The 16,952-nt window shown below is 39.3% G+C and overlaps 1 protein-coding gene across 2 annotated transcripts in view; it reads right to left on the reverse strand.

Moving 5' to 3' along the window:
• Window positions 1-16,952, reverse strand: part of LOC135487146 (heparan sulfate glucosamine 3-O-sulfotransferase 5-like) — a 249,269-nt gene that overhangs the window by 145,128 nt on the left and 87,189 nt on the right. For both annotated transcript variants that reach the window (XR_010446780.1, XR_010446779.1), the window contains exon 4: window positions 11,288-11,341. The gene's annotated coding sequence lies outside the window, so the exon portion shown is untranslated. The remainder of the gene's footprint in view (window positions 1-11,287; window positions 11,342-16,952) is intronic.

A 16,952-nucleotide genomic window follows, 5' to 3' on the forward strand; every position in this document is an offset into this window, starting at 1 on the left:
CGGAAAACAATGCCATGCACGAATGACTTGAGGCCAGGGCAGATGGTTCACAAAAGCAAGTGGCAAAAGAAATTGTACACTACCAGTTTGTATAATTCCAGAAAATCACAACCCCAACAATGCTTTACCATCTTCTATAAAGGATTTTTTTAGTAAGAGGCAACACAAAGAATTTCTTTTCTGAGATGACATCGAATAGCTTTTTGTTGCAATTTTTGCACACTTCTTTTATTCCGCATCAATATGCAATTTTTTAATCAGGCGGTCAAAGGTTAGATTACCAGTAGTGTAAAGGACCTCGAGCAATGTACTTTATCGCACTGGTTGGCAACACTAACGGCACATGTCGTCTACAAAAACGCAAATCCAATTAAAATAGTATCATGGACAGAACTTCCAACAAAATGGTTTGGCTGCAAAAGGTTTTCAGTCAAGAGACTCCCAAAGGAAGTGTTCCAAGCTAAAATCGCAATCTGCAAGCTGATAATGACTTGAGTTTAGTCCAGCCCATTGTGACACTACCACGAGACTTACCTCTCTTTGTCATGTTTATGGAACAATGTCTCATTGAGTTCATCATTAGCTGTCTCAACTTCTTTTAACTTTTCAGAAAATGTCGAATTTAATTAGTCTGCTGTTTAAGATCAATGGCCTCGTGTTTTTTTCACAAAGAGTGACATCATCTGTTTCCTCCTGGGCTGTTTCAGTTCATCAATCGTTGACTACTCACCAAAATTACAAATATTGACTATTTTAGCTAACATAAACTTCTAGTAAAGGTCACTTAAAAACTACAGTTCTTCAGACACCGACCATTGCTGTTATAGTTTTCACTATAAAGCAGATGGCAATTTTCATAGTTCTGGCAAAAAGGGTAAAATGAAAACCAAAAGCAAATGTTAGGGATGAGGACTGAATCAAAGAAAATTTCTTTTGTTGGAAGTCAATCAGTCTACAGAACAAATTAAATTCATAAAGAAAGACTGCAATAACATGTTTAGCTAAATGTCAGAGCCTTGACTAGAATTAGAAACCTCACAGCATAATATTAGTTCTGAAGATTCTGTTGAATCCTCACCATAACAGCTCTTCAAGGATGCCCTTTTATTTCTTTAAATCTTATCCAGTTCACGACTCTTTGCTTTCCAAAAGATGTTTGAAGCGTTGAGGTGTTCTCTCATTGGGAAGCACCCCAGCCCGCCAACTGCCAGATCGAAATAAGTTGGCATCAAGGAGTTGGCCCACGCTGTGTCTGTATCTCCTTACTAACATCAAAGCCAGCTAATTGGCAATGCTAAACCATCCACCCAAAATTTATCAGACTTTTCCAAGTCCTCACCAGGCTATCCTACGACAGAAGATGGTTTCACCATGGCAAAGAACAGAAGAAAACTTCATTATTTTTATCACTCATGAATTTCTCAAACATGACCATCAAACAAATTAAAATTGACAAACCCCTCGCTGGGACAACAGCAAAGAAAAGAAACCGTCAATGTGTAGCGTGTAGTTTTCCACCTGCTTGTTACTGGCATATATCGATCCTCCTCCAGTGGGGTCGGCTGATATCACCACTCCGTAATATTCTACGGCAGAAGAGTCCATGGACCTTCCATTGTTTATGACTTGAAATTGATTAAACCAGATGCTAGTCTATTATGATGACTCCGGGATTGATCGGACTCATTGTTGTCCGCTAACGCAAACGCTGGATTCCAATTTGCTTCATTGATCATTTCGTGCAGGTTATGGCTTCACAAACTTTGTAATGAGTCGTTCGAGGGTAAAACTTTTGTCTTCTTATCCCGTTTTGATGTTGCATGTATTGATCATTTTCAGCCTACTCTGTATCATAATTGCTCACATGGCATCCTCCACAAGATTCTCAAACTCTCTGAGCAGAAAAAAAAAGTGAAAAAAATATTTGGACTTAGAAATTTTTTCATCTTTCCGAGTCAGTTCAAAATTCCGCGTCAAAAGTTATCTGACCTAGGAGGTCATGCGTGCCAATTTTTCAAGTTCATAGCTTTTGCGGCTAAGAAACGTGCCATAATTACACTTTACGCCATTCGACCTCTGTGACCTTGAAAAGTATGTCAAATCAAAAACCCGTGTGATATGTGATGTATCCTTGCTGGGAGTACCTACCATAAAAACTTTATCGAAAAGGAATCCCTAATAAGCGAGATATCACACTTTCTAGGTTTTTAAGTTGATAGCCCTAGCAGTTAAGATACGTGCCACTGTTTTTGAAACAGGATATTGACGACGATGGACAACGATGACGGACGCCGGACACTGCAGTATTGTATAGGCCAATTCATTAAGGTCAATGATATGACCACATCCTGGTATAACAAAGACCATAAAACAGGAACAACTCAAAAGCATTTTGCTAAATTAACGATAGTTACGAATACCAGATATTGCAATGACCTTGAAAACATCCCCCTAGGTGCCCCATAATGACATTTCGTTATCGGTCCTCTTGAAAGCAAGACAAAGAAAAATTACATACTCCATGATTCAATTTTTGCACAGAAGGATGCCAATAATACAAACCTAATTTCTTCAGGGCGCGGCGATCTCAGGTGTGGAACGAAATGTGTGCCATGCGAATATTTTTCTGTTTCGTCTTGCGAACCCCTACAAGGTATTCATTATTGCCATTAACAGTTATGGACACTGTCCATTTCAACTTAGCTTGCCAGATTTTGCATATTTTGTAAAGGGTTGATCAGTACATATATGAACGTGCAGTTATGGCAATCTAATGTTGACACTGAGAACTTTCTTCTATAGCAGTGTCAGGAAGAACCAACTACATCGTGCATTCTTTAGTACTCATTTGATGAAAACTACATAAATTTTAGCTCAACATAGGGTGAAATTGAATGTGTTCGATATCAATTCCATACCAACTATGACCAATTTTCTAACACAATGCAACTACCAGATTCGTATCTTTTTATCTCTACTAATGATGAATTATGCCTTGGATGGACCGCTCAAAGTTATCTAGTCGTGTCCCAGAGGAATTCTTGCAAAACTGATAATTTCAGATTCTGGTTCAGGTGCGTGACAAAAGATTACTCATCATCACATGGTCACCATGATAATTTTCTAGCCGAGGGACAGAAGATTTTATAATCAATTGTTTTTGCCAGATTTAATCCAATTTTGTATGAAATCATAAAAGTTGATGGGTTTGAATATCGCCACACGTCGTTTATTTTATTGCACATAAGGACATACATTGACGAGTGCAATGTAGCTGGGTATTCTTTATAACTTAATATCTGCCAATTCTGTCAATATCAACAGAGGCCAGTTTCCCAATCTGTACCAACAACAAAGTCTGTGGTGTCATCAAATCCTTAGCATATTCATTTACATAACACCAGTAAATTGTCTTTGAAGGAGAAAATCGGGGAATTTTCACACACTTTGTACAGTGTTTGTACAGTGTTTGTAGTTCTTGGACACTGTAAGGCTTGCAAACCAGCCTTGAGATGAAGGGACAGAGCTTGAACTATTTCCAACTCAGCTATAAATCGTATGAGACAATTTCTGATCATGTTTCCCCTGTGACTTCTTCATTTCGAGACTGAAATCACAATCGGCAAACAAAAGGTCAGCCCATTGATCAACATGACAACAGCACTTTTTGAAATTCACAGAGGTTTCAAATGTACCCTACTCCAAAACCCTCAAACTGTTACAAATGCACGCTTGTCACACAAACCGACTTCTCCCTACTCCCTATGGCTGTTTGAGATCGATGACAAATAAAACATTCCAATTCTACCGACTGATACCTCACGACCTCGTGATAAGATTTCCTGCCCCTTCAGGTGAAATCCCTGGGTTATCCATCCTTCCCACCCGATAACTCAATAAAAAACACCCGTCCCCGAGTCAGTCTGCGGGGCCCGATGACAACAATTCTTCGGATCTCTGCGACAGATTTACGCCTAATCTTATTGAATGGATACAAACAGACTCGTTCTCATCATAAGCCAATAAGGAAAAAACCTTCAAGAATAACGTTACTGTGATTTATTCGTTGGCTAATTAACTCCAGGGGAGAATGCAAATTTACCATATGCGCCAGTATTTCTACAGCCAGATTGAAGTTAAATCTAAAGGAACAAAGTGTAATATTTCGCTAAAATGAACCCCTAAAGGACATCATCAGATATTTCGAAGTTGAATGCCTGAACACATTGTACATGGCAAAGGACCACTACAGTAGTGGAACCCCCCTTAGCAGACACCTCTCTGAAATTGACACCCTCTCCATAAAGGACAATAGTTTTGGTCCATAAATGATTGTTGCCATTCAATTTGACCTCCCTAATCAGGACACCTCTCCAGCAAGGACAGTACTTGACAGTCCTGAGGGTGTTCTTAATACTTTATCTCAATCACTTACGCAAAAACCGAACCTAACAGCAAGTAACAAAACTTGTGATTGATTAATGCACTAATTAAATCAAATCACTCTTGGTCCATGATCTAACATTCTCACCACGTCATTTTTCTCCTTCACTTATTAACATGTTAAACAAAATCCCAACAGTTGGACCACAGTAGCCCCCTCCATCAAATGGCTATCAAAAGACCATAATTGATGAGAGTCCCACATTGTCCCAAGTCCTAATTAATTTGACGATCAGAGGGCCATTAATCTGGTCCACATGGGTCGGTTTTTCATACTTAGGATCAAGAAACGACTGTCTTTGGTTGAATACACCCTTGGGACTGCTCGGCCAAAGATTGCCTTTGTAGAAAAGATTGCCTTTGTAGATTACTCCAGTTTAACTTCAAACACAAGAGTGATAAGTAGCCATCTCTTCCAGTCCAGAGTGATTGATGTTTTTAGCCAAAGACACTCTTTTTGTACACCATTCCAAATACACACACCTTCAGGACAAAACCTTAGACATCCCTAGGGGACAACTCATCATGAAATTATCCATCATTATTGCATTTGTTTACAATTTCATTTCCCGCAACATCTCAAAGATCCCCTAACCTGTAATCACGCACTGGTCAATGTTCTTTTCGATACATCGAAATAGATGAGTTCTCCTGGAATGGTATCAGGGTCATCACCATTGGTCTCTGCTATGTCTACCCATGCTTCCTCAACATCCATTATGACAGGGCCACACAAACTCTTCTGTAAAGTAGGAGAGAACCATGAGAGAATCTCTTTAAACACCTCATATCACTGTCCCTCTGTGAGGTCAATTTGTTAAGGAAATGTGTCTCTGCATTGTCAGCTCATGCGAAAGGCTTACCCTTCTCATAGACAACCAGTTCAATTTGTCAGGTGGCTATTAAAATGTGGAAGTACCAACTCTTACTGCACTCTGAAGGTTCTAAATGAAGGAAACTGGTCTAGACATATAAAGTCTCAGTTTAATTGTGTTAAATCTGATCGAATGATGACTCAACACAATTGAGAGATCACTTCCAATAAAGCACAGAACCTGTCAGTAAAACGTTAATTTGAGATTTTGCAGTGGCAAAATCGTCAATGTGAAGTAGAATTGTTGTAGAAATTCATCAACTCTGACATAACTTGTGAAATATTGCAACTTAGACAATAGAGTGCCATTAAAATGACATCATCAATCAGGCACATAGTTCATTACCACCTCTGCGTGTGCAGCTCCCGAGACATAAATCAACACGAAATTACACAACGCTCGACCACAGGAGTAAACTTCGATCAGATATCACGATTGTTATGATTATTAACGCAATAAAATTTCACATTTCACTAATTCACATTGCTCATCTTATTATTGAGCCGAGAAATTTGATATTTGCAAAGAGCCAGATTAATATAATCTATTATAACCAACTAATACTCTGATTGAATTCTCGGCCCTTGTCTTTGAGTTTAGAACTAGGCGATGCAGATCTTTCTCTCTGTTTAGGCCATTTCATTGGCACAGCTTTCAAATTACGATAAGCAGCTTTAATTGAGGCTGAACAAGGGGGCATTAAAACAAAATGCCAGGCTGTCCGAGCCATGTGCTGGAGGAGCATTGCATGGTAGAGGAACAGTTTTTGTTTTTTTCAGAGGTGGCCTGATTGCAGAGGTAAAATTCAATGAAAATCACAAATTTGAGGCCTGCACCTACAGAGTCCCTTGATATAGATGAATTTGGTGAAGGACGTTCCACTGGTCCTCAAAGCTATCGAAGACAACCCGAGGGACAAACATTGTCCACGACACAAAGAACCCCCTTCATACAGCCTTAAATCTGAGACAATCGGAGGGAAGTTACTGTAGCGGGACCCTAGAACACGCATACCTGACCACGCCACGTGATCATAATCCGCTGAGTGATTCACCCTGATTAACGTCATCAACATAGCATTAGATCAGGATTTGAACTACAAACGAGAATCGAATGAAATTTCATTCCAATGTGGCTCTCCTGTTTGACAAGATTACATGATAAACCTATTACATATCACAAGACTTAGTTTTGAGTTACAAATCTCTTGAAATTCTTTTGAAATAATAACCGAGTTAAAGTGACAGGAGAATTTGTAAGAAACAATGAAATATCATTTTCATGAGTTCAACATTTTATTTTGTCATTTTTCACTGATAATGGTCTGGATTACTGGAGGAGGAAGTGGTCTCTGGGCATTTGGAGCTCCACTTGCAAGTCTGTCACTGGCTTATAGGAGAAGCCTGCAACAATCAACCAGATGCAACTGACCTTTTAACTGACCTTTCCACACTTGCATCAGCAAAGGAATGGCCGAGTTCATTGTATCTGATGACAACAGAGGACTGGTCACGAGCCAGTGACGAGCTGGGACATCCTTTGGACACACGTAATAGCACCATTAATGACGTCAGAATCTTTACACATGTCCATGTGACCGGATTTCCCTTGATCTTTTCATACTTCCAGATGAATGAATATATCGTACTAACTATATCAGATGAGTTATAATTGGTTGGGCGTAACCGTAATTTAAATTGGAGTAGTACGTAGTAACTGACATTTTTCTCCATGAAAGGGTTCAATGACTAGATTATATTATTAGATTTGATAAAGAAAGACAACCACTTCCTAATTGTGGCAATGACGTTGGAAAAAAAAGAACTTCTATTTTTGTCATTTTCTTCTAGAAAGAGCAAGGTATGTTGTCAATGCAAAAGCAAACTGTATAGTATGACCAAGGATGACTTGAATATTGAAGTCTGATGACACATCGAGATGTTCTGTTCACACCACTATAAACTGAGCAAAATAAAACGAAACATCCAAACAGATATAACTCTGTGTCGCTTTCAACAAGATAAAGCAATGAACTAACTAAGGCAATCTTGATAAAATTTATCAGTCTATTGGATACAATCATTGAGTGCGAAATGAGTAAAATATTGATGTTCAATGACGCGTATTCACTAATTGTGCTGGAATGAAACCAATCTAGCATCAAGGCAAAATTTCATTATATCATGATAAATAATTCTGCGGCACTGTTAACAAGGATAAGCGATGAATCGCTAAAGTCCGACGAAACCTTGTACGCAAATAATGAAACCTTTTTCAAATCGGGCGTACCGTAATTTCTGCATTTTATTGATATTGACGACAATGGATGCTCAGGCATTGTTATCGGGATATCATATCATGGCCGAAATAAAGATGATCTCGCGCCGAGATGATTAATTTCAGTCAACTGTCAATCAGAGTTGTGGTGACTATCAGATCAATTTCAACTTCATCAGTGGTCGATTGCGACGTAACCCTTTCAAGGCCACAGCACAAAGCGTATTAGTCACAGCAAGAATTAATAAAGACTAGTCTTTATTGATTCTTGGTTACAGCTATTACTTGTCAATACTAACGCCAAATCATCTTTAAGTTGTGTGAGAATAAAGATTTGAGCTTTAATAGTTTTAACATAACATGTTGTTACAGGATGTCTGACTCTTCGTAAAACACATTTGATATAGGAAGTGTTCTGCATAAGGTCACAAGCTTCTCAAAGTTTTTTTTACAATTCTTCTCCAATTCATACATCATCTGCTCATAAGATAAACTGCTTTCATTGTAGTTGCACTTCTCTGGAGTCATTCTCTTGTTCTTGGCCCAAACTATGCCTGTTCCTCTTGACATGGGCTGCATCAAGGACATTGTTGGTTCTGTTCTTGCCTAGCTACTGGTTTGCCAGCAACCTCGAGAGATCACAAGGAAAAAACATGTGAATTGATAAGAATAAAAATCATTTAATCACTACATTTAAAGGGAGTATAAGACCATGAGGTTCAGGATGCACATGGCATTGTATTTTGCAATTGTTATTCTCTATGATGAATCATACAATTTTTTTCTGCAGAAGTTAACCGAGAGAATCCTACTGTTCTGAAATGAGATTGTGCGCAACAATAGATGATGGCTTCTATAATCCAATTATACATGGGCTGGAGAAGAGCTATGAGATCTCACAATTCATGCCTGATAGTATTAGCGTGATGCTAGTGGACTAGCCTAGTCCAGTCATCAATAATCGAGTCCTTCCTGTCTGACATCTAGGGGGGGGGGGGGCACAGCCAGCTCATCCCCCCTCCTATCGCTGAAAACGATATAAAACTTCTTTTGTACATAAAAGCTTAATAGGCCTTTAGTTCATCTATCAAAATCGATAATCATGACTTGTGAAAATTGGAGATTATGTTGAAATAAACTTCATTTTTGTGCATTAAAATATAACACAGTTCCACACTTTAGTCTTGTGCAGAAACTGTCTGAGTATTTATATTTAGGATAACAGATTAAATGTTTATATGTTTTGATACAATTCAATGTAACCCAGGGCAAAGTACGGGACACCCACTTCTTTTCTGATATGTATCATGGATATCGAAATATGACGATTTTCATATATGAATACTAGGATTTTCTATATTTAGCAAAAACTATCATAAATAGCGACTAAAATCGTCATTTTAAATCTTAAAGTAGAAACTGTGGCTAAAAATAGCCCATTTTCACTATTGCCCAACTGATTCGGATCACAGAGGATGTTTAAGGCCTTTGGCATTGGCCTCCTGATATTTCACTGGTAGGGGGTGTATAATAGGCTATGACGATAGTCGACTAGCGCAACAAACATTTATTTACACCATATTAGGGGAAGACATAAAAGAAAAAGTAGGGTAGCGGTAACAAGAATTTGAGGAAGGGTGTTGTTGCTTAATATCTTTCTGAAAATAACAGATGACGTAAGTTGTAAACAATAGATATTTTGTATAGATCAGCATTTCCAAAACAGAAACAGTGTTTACCTTATAAGTAACAAAACATTTAAATTCATATATTGCCAAAAGTAAGTTGGACATGATTTCGCATGTTGGCAAAGGGTGGGCATGATACTGACAGGCTATCATACCGCAATCCTACTGTTGGAATCTACATGCAACATTGATACTTTTGATACTGATGAGGTTGCATATTAGCGCCAACTTTTCCTGAACTGTAACATGGGTAAATATTCAATACTTCTTCTCCCAACTTTGGCAGAGGGCTTCGTGTTAAGAAGCTGTGAGAACACTTCAGCATAATGATTTTTCGCTCTCATTAGCTGTCATGTAATAACCAGTGTACTCGTAGAAATAGGCATTGAGACCCAAGTTATGAGTAATGGTCTCACACTGAGTCCATGGACTCAATACTCTTAAGGCCAAGCCTTGAATAGATGTGTTTCACTGTAAATGGACAAAACAAGATTGAATTGATCTGTTTACTTGTAAGATGAGACATCACACAGACAGAGGACAAAATACAGTCTGCTGCTACAAAAATGTTAAAAGATTGAATTCATCTGAAGAGGTGATGAAATAAAGCACTGATAAAGAAAGTTACAGACAAGAAAAACCTAAAGTTTCATTGAACAAAATACTTGTGGTCGAAGATGGATTGACCATTCTGCGTCGATCATATTAATGCACCAATATTGAAGTTTAATCTAAAAATTTATGCTACTTCAGCAGCAATGCCTATGCATAGGCAGAGAGAAACAGAAAATATGTGGTACCTTGCCTTGGAATGCGGTACTGAGGTATTAGTGATAATGACATTATATAAAACCACATCGGTGTTAATATTCCATAGCAAATTGTAGGGCTCGACAACAATGACTTCTTTCATCAAGCTCTGACTAATCCAAACTGATCAATGTATCTCGCTCATTAGATATAAAGTCATGATTTATAATATTCTCAAAAGGAAATGGAAAACGGTAACCAAATGCATCAGGTGACAGCAATACACTTCAGTGGTTCAGTGCACGACCTGGTAGCCCTTTGAGAATCGACACAGCAACACTACAGTGGCTCAGTGCATGACCTGGGAGCCATTTGATGACCAAAACTGCATCAGGTGTCATTGAAACACTTCAGTGGTTCAGTGCATGACCTGGGAGCCATTTGATGACCAAAACTGCATCAGGTGTCATCGAAACACTTCAGTAGTTCAGTGCATGACCTGGTAGCCCTTTGAGAATGACACAGCAACACTACAGTGGTTCAGTGCACGACCTGGTAGCCATTTGAGAATGACACAGCAACACTACAGTGGTTCAGTGCACGACCTGGTAGCCATTTGAGAATGACACAGCAACACTACAGTGGTTCAGTGCACGACCTGGTAGCCCTTTGAGAATGACACAGCAACACTACAGTGGTTCAGTGCACGACCTGGTAGCCATTTGAGAATGACACAGCAACACTACAGTGGTTCAGTGCACGACCTGGTAGCCATTTGAGAATGACACAGCAACACTACAGTGGTTCAGTGCACGACCTGGTAGCCCTTTGAGAATGACACAGCAACACTACAGTGGTTCACTGCACGACCTGGTAGCCCTTTGAGAATGACACAGCAACACTACAGTGGTTCAGTGCACGACCTGGTAGCCCTTTGAGAATGACACAGCAACACTACAGTGGTTCAGTGCACGACCTGGTAGCCATTTGATGACCAAAACTGCATCAGGTGTCATCGAAACACTTCAGTGGTTCAATGCATGACCTGGTATACCACTGAGGACCAAGACAGCATCAGGAGACAATGATATAATTCAGTTGTTCAGTGCATGACCTGGTGACCATTGAGGACCAAGACAGCATCGGGTAACAGCGATATACTTCAGGGATTCATTGTGCAACCTACAATACCCTTGATGACCAGATCACTGGATACTCAAATCATGACTACTTACTTCAATGATGAGTACTTACCAAGTATCTCTTTTTGCTACTTGAAAGATTGGTGTGTCTAACGGCTTCAAATACCTGAAAATATGTTTTTAGAAATAATTGTCAAATATTTTGAGAAGTATTCATAGAAGCTGGAGTGAGATTCATATCAAAGCAAAAATGCTGAAATACATCACAAGGAAGAATGGATCAACAAAAACTGGCTTACCAATGGCAAGGCCTTTGCCCGATACCATCCCACTACAAGTGCCATGCTGACATAATAGTAATGAACTTTACGACTCAGATGTCAACTCATCTTTGAGACTTATACATGGTCATTTACTGACATCATCAAATTGATTTATTGAAATTTTCAGCTTAATCATCAGCATCAAATCTGCATCATTCACAAAGAAAACGAAGAAGATCAAATAGTCTTCTGGTAGTGATATCTGACAGGTACTTCTCACCCATTACCTGACCAGTCTGAACAAGAAGAAGGCACACCTCTCCCTGCTAATCAGTAACACACACCCTCAGCAGGAAATCTATTCAATTCTCATCGTCTGACCTTATCCACGACCTCAAACGTTGTAAATGTTCTCCAAATTTTTTCCATAGCAATTTCATGACTTCCTGCTGCGCTAATAGCGCGGTCCCTGCCAATACATTTTTCATACTCTGCGATAAAGGTTTTTGTTGGCATTTTCCGATCAACTGCGCCGAACAACGAAGTGCAATTTGTTCATATTGTTAGTCGAGTGGTGTCGCCAACTGGGTTATTCACATTGGGGACAAAGGACACAGGGAGACAATTATCATCATGAGATGGGGTCAGGTGCAAAAGAAACATTACCTGTTTTACCAAGGATTAACCCCATTAGACTGCCACTTTTTCTGCATGTGTTTCCCAGCCCAAATATTCAAAACTGTCAACATATCCCTACTAAATGGTAGGTACCAAATTACCATCTCATTCAAATAGCACTAAGAGGAACATAGCTTTATTTATAACACTGTGGCGGAGTTAGTCAAATCAGCATCGCAGGGTAGCACACAAGCCTTAAGAACCGATACACTAACATGACTAAGAACATAATCTATAACTTGGTAAAGATTTGATATGTGGGTAACACGAACCTTGATACAGATATTCAAATTCCAATACTTGGCAGTAACTTCTGCATCCTTGAATATCCTCAATTATGCAGAAAATTTATCAACATAGATATTCTTAAGTAAACATCACCGTCGACTTTGAATACAAGGACGATGTAGACTTACTGTATATTGCTGAGAGTAACATCTTTAACATTGGAGGTTAAGGCTGACCAGTTACTGATAATGGGATCAAAAGTAGCTGCAATTTTTGTTACTAGCCGCACTTACACCACCTGAAAATGGACCACCAATCTTGGTTCGGGAACCAATGCCGCACCATCGAAAATCCACCAAGCGCTTACACCAGCGCTGCAGCTAGTTATAAAATCCGGCTACAGATGGCGCGCAAACAATAAATTGCATGCGCAGAAAGCGCCATTTCGAAAGCGCCGCCTGGAGCCGAACCATCTAACTAGCTAATTGCCGATCCATTTGCGCGTACACCACGACAAAGCCGAGCTTTTAACAAGCCGGGCGAATTTGGACCATCAAGCTTGGTGGGACAAATTCGCTCGGCAATTTGTATCGGCAATGGATTGCCGAACCAATTTGTCGCGGCAATGTGGTGGTGTAAGTGCAATTGGTCCACCAATATTTCGTGGTGTAAGCGCAGCTATTTTGTCACTGAAGAGCCATTCCTGCCTCTCAAACTACCTGCTGGCAGTTTTTTTAGCTCAACTAACTTCTTCAGGAATGACTATGTTACAGATTATGCTTGAAAGAGGTAAGTGGCCAAAGCATCTATGCTCAACACAAACGCGTCTTCTTTATTTGAACTTGTTCTCCACTCCAAAAAGTTGCTTTTCAGTTACCGCCATACTGGCCAAACCACTTTTTCTGTTAACGACCACCTCACTTGTGAATTAATACCAAGGTCGACTAGAAAAGAAGCATGCAGCCAAAACATAAACGCTCATAGAGTGACTCAAAGAGAGCATTAAACTTGCCAATAATGTGATGAGCAAAAAAAGAAGAATGTCCAGGCCAGCTCAGCGTGGCAGAAATGAGCAAAATATGACATAAACATTGGATTGTTTTGGGAAATATTGAATTTGCGATGATGATATCTTGAAGAGACATGACTCATAGGTCCTTCTCACATTCCAGCACTGCTAAGCCCTTCGCTTATTGCTTGGATTTAAAAAATCAATTTCGTCAATTCTGAGGCATAGTTGAATCATTCGCTGTTGGTGATCATGTCGTGGGAATCTGGTGATATCTCAGGTCAGATCGCTGTGGCACAACCGATCTCAGATTCTGTTCATGATCTTGGTTGGGGTAATAGAGTCATTTATAGGCTGCTTCATCTCAACGAGAATGCAGCCACATGTACAAACGTATCGCCATTCCATTATTATCCAGTTCTCCTTATCCTGGGCATCACTTTTCTCAGCTAGTGCTTTAGCTGAAGCAATTAGATCGAACAGAAAACATGTCAGAATAGGATAAACTTGCATGACAGTGTTTACTTAGCTTTTTTAGATAGATGCATTGAAAGAGCAAGTCAGTGGAGAGACTTTGGTGAAGAGCAACAGAAAAAAATAAAAGCTTCATTTTTGCTGAGGTTGTATGCGTGAAGTACAGTGGAACCTCGGTCGGCGACCACCCCGGTAACTGACCATTCAACCTCGGTCCCATGAGTGGTCGTGTTACCAGGGTTCCACTGTCGTCTCTTGTTACACTCTGACCTCCTCTGCTAACTGAAGCGACACCACTAGTCGCTTTTTGACACATTTTCATCAGACATGTCAAAGGCAAATTACGATCGGCGACTATACACCTTAGATTGGGTCTAAGCCTTTAATATGTTTTTCTGCTCTGATAATAACTATGATATGAAAAACCTTCAAAGGTCAACACCCAATTTAAACTTGGATTAAGACGGGCTATTGATATTTGCGGAAATGAGATGATGCTCCACTGCCCAGCCTCCACCTAATTAGCAGTAAAATATAATGTGGCGCAAATATCCAATCTCACAGTCGAGAAGGAATATTCATATCGCCCCTGATCTGTATGTGAATCTGACGACTCTTAAGAAATGGTCGGCATTTGGATAATTATCCATTTTTGTATGACTAACTCCAGAGAAATGAAGTCCATTGATTACTAGTACCTGACACTATTGAGTTTTAACCCATGGTGAGATCTGGTGATGGGGTTATCAACTTTGGCGGTGCTTCTAAGCTTTGTGGGCTTCAGAAGATCAGACAAGGGATTGCGATGTGCGATAAGTTGGTGAGGATTTGACGATGAGTTTAGCTAGGATCGATGGAGTAATGACAAATTGTAATAGGTATTGTCAGCTGGAGTCAAATTATTCTGAACTACATTTTACCAAACCTTTGTAGGGGCAGACCATGCACAAATTTAACAATTCTAGACAGGGACAAGCCCAACAGAATGAGCACAATTTGTTCAGGAATCATCAGTTACAGACAGGGCAAAGCTACACAAGAATGTGCACAACTGTTCAGGAAACCACAGTTACAAATAGGGACAAGCTATACCCAAATGAGCATAACATCAGTTAACTACAGACATGGACAAGCTATACTAGAATGAGAATAACTCTACGAAACATCAGTTGCAAGTGCACATGGACTTGTCTGCTCTCCCAGTCATCATATCACAACTATCGACAAAGTAAAAAGTTGCTTTTGAACATCAAAAGCTAAGAACCCCAGATGAAACTCTTTTGTTAAGACTGACTGAACACAAAACAAGTCTGAACTGACAGGAAATCATTAAGGTGATTTGTCAATAATCATATGAAGTTGTGGGAATAAGAAAAGAGGATTTTTATTGACAGATAACACCATCTTCCATGTTGGTTAATGATGTCTTCAGGGAATCGATCAGCGCCATCGTTAATCAGTTTCTTTTACTGAAGTTGTCAATAATATGTTCTGCAAAGCGAAATTCATCACAGAAGGCCAGTGCAATATGTTAGCTCAGGGTGGAGCTGATGCCAAACTGGCCCTGGTATGTGTTGGACCAGAAGTACCTCAATCAACTGCAGAGTAATTTTTGAATTTATTGCATCAACGATGAAAGCAACAGATCTTAAGAGAAGTGTAACTTTACTCAAAACCCTTCCCAAGGTTCGATATTGGGTTTTCTTCCAAACCCAATCAAATGGTAACAGTGTTAAAATCATACCAATGTCCAAAATCAGTTGACCAAGAACATGCAACAGCATCAACAGAAATGTAAATTCTTTTGATGTGCAACTTGCAATAAGATTAACATCAACATAACCTTAACATTATGACTTTGTAACACTGTTGAATCATCAATGATACCCTAACTAAGTTATCAACCAGACAGCAACAGCGACCAGACAGCAACAGTGAGTAAGACACCACAAAAGGTGATCATTTATTGCATTCCATAGGATATTTGAACTTCCCCCAACCAAATGAACTTGTAACATAGTTAAATCACCCCAATTCTCAACACAAGTTTTATTGAAAAGACAGCAACAGACATGACAGAATAAATTCAACCAAATTTCTTTTACACATATCCTTGATAAGAAATTTCGTTTAGTTAGAACTCAATCAACTAGCAACACGGTTGAATCACTCTGATGCCCTAAATCATGGTACTGACCCTGAAGAGCAACAGCATTCAAAGTAATTCAATGTAGATTTTTCTTACTAATTTAATATTGCGTTGATTCATCCCTCGCCATAACACCATTGATACAAACTCTTCATTTCTTATTCACCAATTTCCCTGATTGCATGAATTCCGTCACTTCTTCAACAGACTGATCGAATCAGACTCCATCAGCAACCACTGCATGCTCACCATGCCACAAGCTAAACGCAAACTCATCGGATTATTCTTTTAGTGGTTTGCACCAAAGGCATGCTAAACACATGCGTTGGCTACACAATTACCCACATTTATCCGCTATTTTTCAACCGAAGGCGACATCATTTAATACTGTGACTATTTACGATCGATGTACACCAATGTTGCGAAGAAACTCATGATTGTGGTACGTAGTTTCTTAAGACGTTCAATATTTTACATATTATTGCTCAACATTCGTCAAGACGGAGGATTAGGAACCACTCAAACAGTTTGATCAATTAAATGACTGAGAAAGATAGCAGAGAAGAAGCATAATGATGCAACAATTGCTTATTGTAACCTAACGATAAATTTGGAATAAGTGTGATTAGCTAGTCATCAGCCCCAAGCTCACGTCATGTTAGATAAGAAGTCGAACTGTTACCAATTAAGGACTTGGCTAATGACCTTAAATAACCTTGCTGACTATCCTTTGACAACATATACCAATGACAAGCAAAAAAGGCAGGAATAATTTCCATCTTTTGTAATTGCTTTGGCTCCATAGAGAGTTCCATACTTATTACTGTAACTTTTAATGAGTATAAAGCAGTGGCTTGGCCATTCAACATATCAACATTAGATTTAAATTTGTAACAGTTGGAGATCAGACAGCCCATTAACTGCAACTCAATGATGAGAGCAAACCTCTGGAGTTTCAACCACATCCAATTTGATC

The sequence above is a fragment of the Lineus longissimus genome, chromosome 4 (assembly GCF_910592395.1).
Source record: "Lineus longissimus chromosome 4, tnLinLong1.2, whole genome shotgun sequence".
NCBI lineage: Eukaryota > Metazoa > Nemertea > Pilidiophora > Heteronemertea > Lineidae > Lineus > Lineus longissimus.